We start from the raw sequence: 13,911 nt of genomic DNA on the forward strand, positions 1-13,911 counted from the left end.
TAATTTAATGGCACCTCAAATTTTTCCCGAAGTCTATCAGAAGAGAGAAATATCTAGTCTTCAAAGCAATCCGCTAACACCTTAATACCTTTCAACTGTCAAATCTTTAAATACTGATTATTCATCGAAAAGTGTATTAATTTATTTTGATAAAGTGGAGTCTGTAATAAAACCTTGTCTCCAGTTCCTATTACCAAATTTCTCTTATACCAAACATCACATAAATGTCATAATACTGAAGAGTCTGGAAAAACAACCAACTGAAAAACCTCACAAAGATAAGCGTATACAGAGCCGTTGTCATACCCACACTCCTGTTCGGCTCTGAATCATGGGTCCTCTACCGGCATCACCTACGGCTCCTAGAATGCTTCCACCAGCATCATCTCTGCTCCATCCTCAACATTCATTGGAGCGACTTCATCCCTAACATCAAAGTTCTCGAGATGGCAGAGGCCGACAGCATCGAATCCACGCTGTTGAAGATCCAACTGCGCTGGGTAGGTCATATCTCCAGAATGGAGGACCATCGCCTTCCCAAGATCATGTTGTATGGTGAGCTCTCCACTGGCCATCGTGTCAGAGGTGCACCAAAGAAGAGGTACAAGGACTGCCTAAAGAAATCTCTTGGTGCCTGCCACATTGACCACCGCCAGTGGGCTGATATCACCTCAAACCGTGCATCTTGGCGCCTCCTTTGAAGAAGACCGCAGAGCCCACCTCACTGACAAAAGACAAAGGAGGAAAAACACCCAACCCCAACCAACAAATTTTCCCCTGCAACCGCTGCAACCGTGTCTGCCTGTCCCGCATCGGACTTGTCAGCCACAAACGAGCCTGCAGCTGACGTGGACATTTACCCCTCCATAAATCCTCATCCGCGAAGCCAAGCCAAAGAGGTACATTATAGTTGTGCAAAAGATCAGGATTCCATCTAAATATAAATTGATATATAACAGAATCAGAAATCTGTGCTAATTCCACTTTAGCCCAGCTAGAAGGCTGACTAACAGCAAACACCTGACTAATAAATTTTAACTTAGTTGCTTCATAATAATTCTGAAAATGAGGCAATTGCAATCCTCCTAATGCATATTTCCATGTCAATTTTTGCAATGATACTCTAGATAATTTACCTTTCCATAAAAACACTCTTATTGCTGATTTAACTCTTTAAAAAATCTTTGGAAGCAAACATGGAATTGATTGGAAAAGATATTGAATACGAGGAAAAACATTCATTTTAAAACAATTCACACGTCCCATCAGAGTTAAAGGAAGACCTTTCAATTTAATTAAATCAGCTTTTATTTTTGTTAGTGAGGAATATAATTCAACTTGTACAAATGTTGATAATTTACATCAATCAATACCCCTAAATATTTAATTTTTTTAGTCCACCTAAATTGTGTAATCTGTTTAAAGTCAGTATAATTTTCTTCTGTAATTGGCAATATTTTACTCTTATCCCAAATAACTTTATAACCAGACATTTCTCCATACAGTACCAAACAATTTTGCAAATGTCATAATGATTGTTGAGGATTTGTCAAATATATTAATACATCATCTGCAAACAAATTAATCTTGTATTCTTCTTCATTTATTTTAATTCTCTTAATTCTATGGTCTTGCTGCTTGAGCCAATGGTTCTATCACCAATGCAAACAAGGCTGGTGACAAAGGACAACCTTGCCTAGTGGAACGTGTTAAATTAAATGTATCCAAAATTAGTCCATCCATCACATCCCTAGCCGAAGGATTTCTATATAAAGCTTTAACTCAACCAGTGAAAAAAAGGTCCAAACCTAAATCTTTCAAGTACTTTAAATAAAAAATGCCATTCAACTCGATCAAATGCTTTTTCTGCATCTAATGCAACTATCATTGATTGATTCAAACAATCTTTTGATGCATTAATCAATATTAATAATCTAACAATATTATTAGATGCAAATCTATTCTTAATGTAACCTGCTTGGTCCTCATGTATTAAACATGGTAAAAACTTTGCGAGTCTATTTGCTAATACCTTCAATTTGCTAATCTACGTTCAATAAAGAGATTGGTCAATAAGATGCAACTTTCAAATGGGTCCCTTTCTTTTTTTGGAATAACTAATTATAGCTCTTGAAAAATATTCCAGAAATGTTTGCTCTTCTTCAGCTTGTTTAAGAACATTCATAAAAACAGGAAACAAAAACTCAAAATTCTTTATGGAACTCTACTGTAAACCCACCTTCTCCAGGCTATTTTCTATTCGGTGTATTCAATATAGCTTCTTTAATTTCTAGATCAGTAAAAGGAACTTCCAATTCTAATCTATCTTTATCTTCCAAAACTGGTAAGTTCAAACCAGCTAAAAAAAGATGCAACACTTTCCTCATACTGATAAAATAAATGAAATACCTCATTAATTTCTTGAGGTTTAAAAGTAGTTCCTTTATTGTTTCTTATAGCATTTATTATCCTTGATGCCTGTTCAGTCTTTAATTGCCAAGCTAAAACCTTATGTGCTCTCTCTCCTAACTCATAATAATGCTGTTCAGATCATTGAATTAATTTTTCATATTATATGTTTGCATTGTATTATAATTTAATTTCAAGTTAATCAATAAAGTTTTTTTTTTAAATCTTCAGTTGAATTTCACTGTAATTCTTTTTCCAACCAAGTTATTTCCTTCTCCAAATTCTGGCTTTCTGCCAATTGCTGGGTTTTTTAAAAAAATTTGCAGAATAACTAATAGTCAAACTTCTTAGAAAAGCTTTTAAAGGATCCCATCAAATAAATTTACTTTGTACTGAATTTGTATTAGTTTTCAAATAAAATTGAATATAATCTTTAATATAACATAAACTTTGGTTGCTTCAATAATATCCCATTAAATCTCCACTGATGAGTGAAGATTATCCAAACCTGAATTTGTTGTTAAACAATAAAGAATGATCAGACAATATCCTACTCTTATAATCTGCATGTATAAATCTATCTTGTAATTATGCTGATGCTAATAAAAAATCAATTCTAGAAAAGGAATCATGCCTGGCTGAATAAAAGGAAAAATCTTTTTCTGTTGGATTTAATTACCTCCAAATTTCTACCAAATTTAAATCTTTCATTAATTCTAACAGCCATTTAGCCATCTTAGTTCTTTTTACCATCTTTGGGGATTTATCCAAAATTGGATCCAAAAAATTAAAATCATCACCAATCAAAAAATTTTCATTAACGACCTAAATTTTAAAAAAGTTTCAGAAATAAATACTTCATTATCTTCATTGGGTGCATAAACATTCATCAAAGTCCACGTTTCAGCAGAGATTTTACAATTTACCAAAAGCACTCTATCCATCGTGGCAGAAATGATTCCAACTGAAACGGTAGCTTCTTGTGAACTAAAATTGCAACACCTCTAGATTTAGAATAAACGAAGATGCAAAAACATGTCCTACCCAATCTCTTTTCAATTTCATATGTTCTTTCTCAGACAGATGAGTTTCTTACAGAAAACCAATATCAACCTTCATTTTCTTTATATATGCCCATATTCTCTTCCTTTTAATCAGATTATTAAGTCCTTTAACATTTTTTTTAATTTGCAAATTTTAAATAAGCCATAACTAAATTCCTTCCTAAGATTAGCACTTCACACAGCAATTACAATTATATATTTAAAAAAACCCTTAAAACCACCCAAAAAACAACACAAAAAAAGCCTTGAAAAAATTTTAAAAACTACTACTCCAAGAGTAGTACCCCCCCACCCCCCCACCTCTGTTGACCGGGTGCAGTCAATACCACAAGTGGCAGATGACTTAGAAATAGCAGAGTCACCTACCATCTCCCCAACCAAACAATAAAATACATATCCCTTATAATTCATCTCAGTGATTCCACCCCATATTGAGGATGAGCTTCATCTTCAACATCACTCAATAATTCTTCCAGCTTTTTTGTCTTTCCCCATTCCCAATCATTACATCAGACATTTTATCTATCAATTTTTTTTTCAAATCTGGTAAGGAATTAGCAAATGTTAATACACCATAAGGGCTCTTAAAATATTGGGACTTATTTGACCAATAAAATGCCTTAAATAGCATCGGGTACCAAAATGTAAACTTGTACCCTTTCTTCCACAACTCTGCTTTAACTGGATTAAACTCTCTGTCTCCTAATAATCTCCTGACTTAAATCAGCATAAAAGAAAACCCTATTGCCTTGTACCATCATAGGGCTTTCATCCAGGTGTGCTTTTTGCACTGCAAGTCTTAAAATAATTTCTCTATCTTGATATCACAAGCATCTTATAAGAACTGCTCTCAGCAATTGACCCGGGTAATGCCCAATGAGCCCAATCCAATTCCAGTCCATCTGGAAAGAACTCAACTCCCAACATCTCTGAAATCCATTTCTGAAAAAATTTAACCGGATCTCAACCTTCAATATTTTCCGGCAAACCCACTATCTTAATATTATTACAACGACTTTGATTTTTCCAACGAATCAATTTTTTGCAACAGATCTCTCTTCTGAACATCCCAACTTGTAAACAAATCTTCAATATGGGTCCATTCTCTCCGCATAATGATCCACACGATCTTTACAGTCAAAAAAGGCTTCTTCTATCTTAAATTTATCTTGTACAGTGTCCACTGCTGCTAATAGCTTTAATAGCTGAAATTTTTTCCTTCATACCAGCAAAATGAGTATTCAAAATCTCAAAACCTTCAGTCATATAGGATAGAAAGCTCTTCAAACATAAGATGCAACAGAGGTCTTTAACACTGGGGAGGATTTCTTTGGAACAAAATCTTTCCTTGGAGAAATTGATTTTCTGAAAGCTTTAGGCCTACCTTCAGCAATTTTAGCTGCAGCAAGTAATAATTCCCGTTCTTCCTAAACATCTTGAATGTCTTCTTCCTCCTCTTCTTCTACCTCCTCATATCTGGCGGCCCTGCTGCAAGTCTGGACCTCATCAGAGTGATGTGGGTTTGGTCACCTCGTAGCTCAGACCCGATCCAGGATATTGCATATGCTCACAAGCCCAGTGGTGCGCACAGGAGCGTCTCCAGATGCTCCGCTGTGTGCAGGCCATTCCCTGCCCACTGGTTCATGTTCGTGCTCAGGCACCCACTCCCTGCGCTTCCCAGTAAAGCCCAGCGCACATCTAGTCTCCCACTCACGCTCATCCTGGGTCTTCCAGGCCAGCCACATCGGCGCCATCTTTCATTGCTGAATATGTAGAGGACACCAGCATTCCTTCCAGCTGCTCCCAACTTCCTCGTTGAGGCTTTGGATCCATTTTTTAACTGCTCTCGAGGTTCCTTCTGTAAGGTAGACCTTATTTCTTCCATACTTTTCACTAATTTAAAAATTAATTTTTTTGTAAACTGCTTTTTTTCCTTTCTTCTTTGCCAAAATTCTCCAACATTAAATTACTGTTCAAAACATTTATAAAGTCAAAAAAAGTCACTTTAGTTCAGGTATTGATTAGTTCAGTTAGGGAGTGGTGTCTCCTCACGTCTCCTTCTTACACCATCTTGCCACACCCCCTCCCCCACACTGTGGTCACTTTTGATTTATTTTAACATTTCAAGTTAAATATGAAATGTAATATATAGAAATTACTTGATTGGCCTGTGATTAGTGGTGTGCCTGAGGAATTGCGGCTGGGTCTGTAAAAGATTCTATTTTTGAGTCATCCAGAACCATCAAATATTAAGAAAAAAAAGTTTTTATTAAGACTATTTCAAAAGAGGCTCAAGCTTTGCATATTAAGAACAGGACTGGGACTCCCATCCTAACAAATTAGTCTACAGGAGCATTGACAGCTTAGACCAGTCTGACAGAACATGTTCCCATTTGATTAATCGCTGACTGATAGCAAGATTACTACAGAAGACCTGTCATGTCAAACCTCTGCCTGAAGGCCAGCTAAAAGAATGCAGGGAAAAAAATAAACACCTTTCATGGAGTAGCCCAAAAAGGCTGCTCTTGCATCGCATTCATGTTGAGCGGCTCCTCGTAGCACCCTCTGGATTGATGGAGGTAGGGTGTCCAGTGCTGTGGTGCTGCCTGTCATAAATACACAGCTGAGCAATGTCTGTCATCCCTACTCATAGTCCCCCACACAGCCTGAACCCCTCTATTCCCCAGAAAAGTTCCACCTTCATGGGGGATTATGGGTAGGGAAGACAGCCATTGCTCTGCCTCGTTTTGAACCACTAATGAGAAGCCCAAAAGGCTGAAGCAGTCCGGTGAGGTGCTGTCCCTGTTCTGACAACCCCTACCGGCTGCCTCCGCCCTGACAGCCCCTGCTCTGAGGGGGTCATGGAGGGAGAGGAATGACTAGGTGGGAGAGAGAGGGGAGATGGGTCATAGACTGACATTCATGCAAGGTGGCGGAGCATAGCACTTCACCAGTGATATTTCCCAGAGAGGGATTGCAGTCAGCACCTTGGAGCTGGCCATGGAACATTCATAGAGGTATGTCTCCTGAAGTATAGGTGCAGAATCTCCACCTTTACAGTTGGGCTTTTACACTACATGAAAGGACCTATAGACTTCTCATCTTAGTATCAAGCTATGCCTCTCTCTTTAAACTTGAGCAAAAGTTCCTTTTACCTTGTGAATCAATTAATTCCTGAGACTTATGATTTACATGTGTTAATTAAATCTTGAAACTCATATAGATGACAATGTATATTAAAGACAAAAACTCCTAGACAGGATTTGTAAGATATGAAGTTTATATAATGGGTACAAGAAAGTTTTCTAAATCAATATGTAGAGAGGATGCAATGCTAAGGTTAGGTGGCAGAAGTATGTGTAGGTGAGCATTTTGGATCCAGCAACCATAATGTCATTAGAGTTGTTACTATTGAATAGGAATAGTCTGGTCCTCGAGTTGAGGTTCCAACTTGGAGAAAAGCCAATTTTGTAGAAATTAGAAAGAACCTCAGAAGAGTTGATTGGTATAAACAGTTTTCTGGCAAGGATGTGTCAAGCAAGTGGAAGGCCTTAAAAAGGTGAGATTTTGAGAGTGCAGAGTTTGCACGTTCCTACCACGATTAAAGGCAAAATTAACAGGCAGAGTGAACCTTGGTTTTCAAGGGATATTGGTGATATGATTTTTAAAATATATTTATTAATTTTACACCACAAAATGAATTGCATTACACAAGATCAAAGATTGTATATAAAAAGTTACATGTGGTGTAAATATAAGAAAAAAGAAACCCCCTCTCTACCTAACCCCTCCACCCACTTCCCACCTCCCTCCCCTACTAAAACCCATGTGAAAGAAAAAAAGAGAAAAGAAAAGAATTGGAAAGAGAATAAAAAAAGAAACAGAGAATAGCAAGATAAACATTTATAACACAAATTCTGTTTGAAGGTTTCCAAGAGAGCTTTAAATATACAAACTCACATTTTGTAATTATAGGTTCCATATTTTCCAGAACAGATTAAATTTATTTTGCAGACTAAGTTATTTTCTCTAACAGTATACATCTACAAAGCTTTGCATGCCATCTTTCAATACCTAAACCTATATCTGATCTCCATGATATTGCTATACATTTCCTAGAAACTGTTAAACCAATTCACATAAATTCAGTCTGATACACATTTAATTTTAAGTCTTATAACCTTAATAACATCTGATCCTGTGGAAATTTGACCTCCGTAATTCTTTCCAAAAAGTTACCCAACCTCTAGCCAAAAATTTCTAACTTTACGACTTTGCTGAGTAGAATGCAAGTAATTTCCAATCTCAAATCTAGTCCTAACACATAAATCTGAAATAGCTGAGTTTTATCTATTTAATTTTTGTGGAGTCAAATATAATTGATGTAAAAAAATTATACTGGACTAAACAATATCTTGTATTAACAATTTTAGTCATAATATTCCTATATAATTCCATCCATTCTTTCTCATTTATTTGTGTATTTAAATATACTTCCCATCTTAACTCAATTTATGCTCCCCATTTTTAGAGGCTTTCTTTTGAAGTAAATTATACATTACAGAAATAAATGTATTTACATTTCTATTACAAATCAGTACTTTCAATTCACTTTATCAATACTTTCAATTCACTTTGACAGGGTAATGTCAAGCTCTGACCTATTTTACAAGACAAAAAAAAGTTTAACTTGATAATAACAAAATAAAGTATTATTAGGTACATTAAATTTATCCTTAATTCATTCAAACATTATAAATTTCTCTCTCTATCTTCTTTTTTGAAAATTTTATTTATTAATCATGATAAACCATACCATGAAAAAATACAGCTTAAGAAAAAACAGAATAAATACATGATATTTTATATGTAAATAATACCCCCTACAACCCCCACCCCCCTCTAAACTACCCGCAAAAAAGGAGAAAAAAAAGAGGAGATCTCATAACATGAAACTCATCAATTAATTGCCATGGTTCAGAACAACACCACTAATGTGTGGAAAGGGGATTTAATAATTCAACCCCATATAATCCAAATATGGGCTCCAAGTTTTAACAAGAAAGGAATAATTATTACATAAATTATGTTATCTTTTCCAATAGAATACATGATCTCCTTTCCAAATGCCATCTCTGAATACTCAAATCAGTTTCATTTTTCTAAGTAATTGCCAAACATTTTCTGGCTACAGCTAAAGCCAATCGCAAAAAAGCAATTTGAAATTTATTTAATTTTAACTCCAAACTCAATCTCTTAATATAACCCCCCTCAAAAAAATGAAAGGATCAAGTGGAACCTTCAATTTAAAAATAGCTTTTAAAAGTTCCTTAAATCTATTCCAAAAAGGTTTCACCATCTCACATAATCAAGTAGAATGTAAGTCATCCATATGACATCTAAAACATAAATCCAATGAAATAAACTTATATTTCCATAATTTCTCTGGAGTTAAATCTGATTGATGAATAAAATGATAATTAACCAATCAATACCTTGCATTCACATTTACAATTTTAGTCATAAATCCTCACATAGATTCATCCAATCTGAGAAATAGATACAGCCATTTTTTTTTCATTTTTTTCATTTCATTTTTTCTAGATTTATGAATATCCGGCTTAAGCATATTATTCTGTAATAAATTATACATCTCAGATATAAATCCTTTCTTGCCACCTTCAGTAAGTAAAATTTCAAATTAAGATTGTCTAGCTAACCAGAAAGTACGACCAAAATGATCCAACAATGAGGTTTTAATTTGATAATTAAAACAAGCATTCGAAGATACATTATATTTCTTTCATTCTTTGAAATGAAATAAAATATCCTGCTTCATAACAATCTTCCACCAGTTTAATGCCCTTTTGATCCCACAACTTCAAATGTTGATTATTAAGTGTAAAGGGGAAAAGCTTATTTTGAAACAAAGGGCTTTCACACAAAATTTTACCTTGAGTACCCATAGCTTTATTTTTATTATTCCATAAATCCATTAAGTGTTTCAACACAGGTAAATTATAGTCACTCAATAATTGAGGATTCAATTTATAAATAAACTGATCCATCTTCTCACCAATCTGAGATAATTCAATATTAGCCCATATCAAAGGTTTATCCACTTAAAATATCCTATTAATAAATTTCAACTGTGCTGATTCATACTAATTTTGAAAATTAAGGAGTTAAAAACTTCCTAATTCATCTATAAAACATCCTCACCAAAGCATTTAAATCTTTTTTTAAAAATTGTGGAATCTTACAAGGAATAGAATGAAAGCTGTATTGAATTTGAGGAAAAATATTCATTTTAATACAATTAACACATTCTATTAAAGTAATAGATAAATCTTTCACTGATTTTAATCATATTTAATTTTAGACAATAATGGCAAGTCATTCAATTTGCATAAATGATTACAATTACCATCTATTATAACACCGAAATACTTAATCTGATCTGACCATTTAAATTTCACAATATGCCTACACAAAGAATAATACATTTCAGATACAGACCATAATCTCACTTTTATCCCCCAATGAATTTTATAACCCAATATTTCATCATACTGCTCCAGTCGATCATGCAAATTCCTCAAAGAACTCAAATATATATCAAAACATCATCTGCAAACAAATGTATTTTAAATTCATCAGATTTCACCATAATATCTTCAATATTACTATTTTGTCTAATCATCTGAGCCAAAGGTTGAATAACTAATGCAAATTGAGCTGGTGACTTCCCACTAGGCATAGATTGAAGTGCATCTGTTACTTCTTTAACAGTAAAGGAAGCATCCAAATCCTTAATATCTTATCATTCAAAAATGGTAAACCCAAATCAGATTTTAAAAATTATCAGTTTTGGCTTCATCTTCCAATACTTCAGAAGTATACAATTTTTCCTAAATTTTATGAAACACATAATTGATTTCCTTAGGTTAATATGTAATTATTGAATTATATTTAGTAGCATTTATTGGTCTAGAAGCTTGTTCCGTTTTTAACTGCCAAGTTAGTATTTTATGAGCTTTCACCCAATTCATAAGATCTGTCTAGTTTTCTGTAATAATTTCTCAAATTTATGTTTGTAATGAATTATTTTGTAATTTCATATTAACTGAACATACTTTTTAGCTTCTGCAGAATTTTGTTGTAAATCCTTTTCTAAAATCTCTATCTCTTCCTCCAATCTACTAACTTCAGCTATATGTTGTTTCTTACTTTTAACAGTATAACTAATGATTTGTCCCCTTAAATACCTTTTAAAGCATCCCATAAAACAAATTTACTATCAGCTGAACCTATATTTATTTTCAAAAAAGCTGTATTTGATCCCTTATAAATTAAGAAAATTCAGCATTTTTCAACAGCAAATAATTAAATCTCCAATGATAAATATTCTCAATTCTTTCCAAACCAGTATATGTTATTAATAACAAAGAATGTTCAGACAAAATCCTACTCTTATATTCAGGCTTCAATTCCCAGCCTTGTAACTGTGCTGATACTAAAAATAAGAATCATGATGAAATTAATAAAATGAAAAATCTTTCTCTTTAGAATTTAACCTTCTCCATATATCTACTAAAGTCATGTCTTTCATGAACACCATTAACTGCTTAGCCATTTTGGTCCTAATTACTAATTTTGGAAATTTATCTAATAATGGATCTAAACAACAATTAAAATCACCTTCTACCATAATTTGTTCATATGCCTGATTTAAATGAAGAAAAGAATCCAACATAAATTCCTCATCATCTATAATAGGAGCATAAATATTCATTAAAGTCCAAAATTCAGAAAAAAATTTACAATTAACAATCAAAAGCCTACCAACTGACTCAATAACTGATTCTAATTGAAAAGACAATGTTTTGTTAATCAAAATAGCCACACCTCTTGCTTTTGAATTAAAAGAAGGCACTATAACTTGTCCAACCCAATCGCTTTTTAATTTCTGATGTTCCTTTTCAGGCAAATATGTCTCTTGCAAAAAAGGCACATCAACCTTCAATTTTTTTAATACACGCCAACACCTTTATTCTCTTAATCCGATTATTAGGCTCATTAACATTAAAAGTAGCAAAATTTAAATTAGCCATTAAGACATAACAATAGTCTCCTCACCACACATGGCGAAGCATCTCCCCATGGCAACTTTCCCTCTGTGTAGCCAATTTGATGGAGATCCAAATGTATGGAGACAAGACCGTCCACTTCCAGATCGCCCAGCAGAAGTTCTCGTGCAGGTTCACCGTTTTGTCCCTCCCAACCGCCATCCTGAGTATTGACTTCCTCCTCGCCCATGGACTCCTGGTCGACATTCGAGGTAGGCAACTGGTAGATGCCGTACCTTCCAGTCCATTCACCTCATTGCCTCCCACTCAGAGCAGCTGCAGATGGCCACGGTCAGCACACCCAAGGATGAGTTCCAGCGTATCCTGGATGAGTTCCCATCCCTCCTCAAGCCACAGTTCTCTGCCACCTCACTACGCCACGGGGTGTTTCATTACATCCAAACCCAAAGCCCGCCGGTTCATGCCAAGGCACGCCGGCTCCCGCTGGATAAGCTCCAGATAGCGAAGGAAGAGTTCTTGCATCTGCAGGAGCTGGGGATCATTCGACGCACCGACAGTCCTTGGGCCTCACCACTCCACCTGGTCCCGAAAGCCTCCGGCAGCTGGTGTCCCTGCAGAGATTATCGATAGCTTAACGAAGTGACAATACCTGACCATTACCCGATCCCTCACATCCAGGACTTCAAGGTCAACCTGTATGGTGCGAGGCTATTCTCCAAGGTCGACCTGGTGCTCGGGTATCACCAAATCATGGCACACCCCGAGGACATACCCAAAACGGCCATCATCACCCCCTTTGGCTTGTTCAAGTTCCTACACATGCCATTTGGGCTCAAGAACACCGCCCAGACCTTCCAGAGCCTTATGGACACAGTGGGCAGGAATTTGAATTTCGTATTCATTTACCTGGACAACATCCTTGTCACCAGCAGAGATTGGGCATAACACAAGTCTCACCTGCGCACCCTCTTCTCCCGACTGGCCAACATCGGCCTAACGATCAATCTGGCCAAATGCCAGTTTGGGAAAGAGTCCATGCAGTTCCTGGGCCATGCCATCATGGCCGAAGGAGCTACACCTGCTGCTATGAAGGTCACTGCAGTCAGGGAGTTCCCACGCCCAGACAACCTCAAGGGGCTACAGGGGTTCATGGGTGTGGTCAATTTCTATAACCGCTTCATTCCAGATGTTGCGCGCATCATGCAGCTGCTCTTCACCCTCATCATGGCCAAAGGCAAGACACTCACTTGGACTCCTGAGGCCAGCAGGGCATTTGAAGCCACAAAAGATGCCTTCACGAAGGCTACCCTACTCATCCACCCACGCACCGACCTGCATATGGCACTCTCCATCAATGCCTCTGCCACGGCCATCGGTGCCATCCTGGTGCAGCAGGTGAACGGACAGTGGAAACCACTGGCATTCTTCAGCCGACTTCTTCGCCCACCAGATCGCAAGTATAGTGCTTTCAATCAGGAGTTGCTGGGCATTTACCTGGCAGTGCGTTATTTCCACTATTTCTTGGAGGGGAGGCCTTTCATCATTTTTAAAGACCACAAACCCCTCATTCAGTCGCTTGCTATGGCAAGAGATCCCTGTCAGCCAACCAACAGCGTCACCTCTCCTTCATGTTGGAGTTCACTACCGATATTGGGCACAAGGCGCGGAAAGACAACGTGGTCGCCGACACACTCTCATGACCAGCCTTTTGTGCATTGACACCCAGCCTTGACTTCAACCAGCTCACCCAGGACCAGAAATCTGACGAAGAGATGCGGGCCTTCAGGACTGCCATCATGGGCCTGCGATTCCAGGACCTCCCGACTCCTCACAGTGAGGGCACCTTCCTGTGCGATGTCTCCATGGGCACCCCGCGACCAGTGGTCCCCAGCAGTGGCGCAGGCAAGTCTTCCACCATATCCATGACCTTTCCCACCCTTACATCAGGTCCACAGTCCATATGGTGGCAGAACGTTTCATCTGGCACGGGCTTCGGAAGCAGATTGCAGACTGGGCCAGAACCTGCACCCATTGCCAGCTTTCCAAGGTACACAGGCACACCAGAGTGCCCATACAAGATTTCGAATACATCCGGGAACGGTTCAGCCACATACATGTGGACATCGTCGGACCCTTACCCGTTTCCTGAGGTAACCGTTACCTTTTCACAGTGGTAGACCGCACCACTCTTTGGCCCGAGGTGATCTCGATGCCAGCACGGACTCCTGCTCCCAATTGCTTTTGAACGGTTAGGTTGCCCAGCTCAGCATCCCGAATCACCTCACCAGTGATCGGGCTGCCCAGTTCACCTCTGCGCTCTGGGCACAGCTCACCAACAGGCTGGGAAT

The 13,911-nt window shown here is 37.3% G+C and overlaps 1 long non-coding RNA gene across 1 annotated transcript in view; it reads right to left on the reverse strand.

The window, feature by feature from the left end:
• Window positions 1–13,911, reverse strand: part of LOC138752756 (uncharacterized) — a 77,263-nt gene that overhangs the window by 50,909 nt on the left and 12,443 nt on the right. The window lies entirely within an intron of this gene.

The sequence above is a fragment of the Narcine bancroftii genome, chromosome 2, assembly GCF_036971445.1.
Source record: "Narcine bancroftii isolate sNarBan1 chromosome 2, sNarBan1.hap1, whole genome shotgun sequence".
NCBI classification, from domain to species: domain Eukaryota; kingdom Metazoa; phylum Chordata; class Chondrichthyes; order Torpediniformes; family Narcinidae; genus Narcine; species Narcine bancroftii.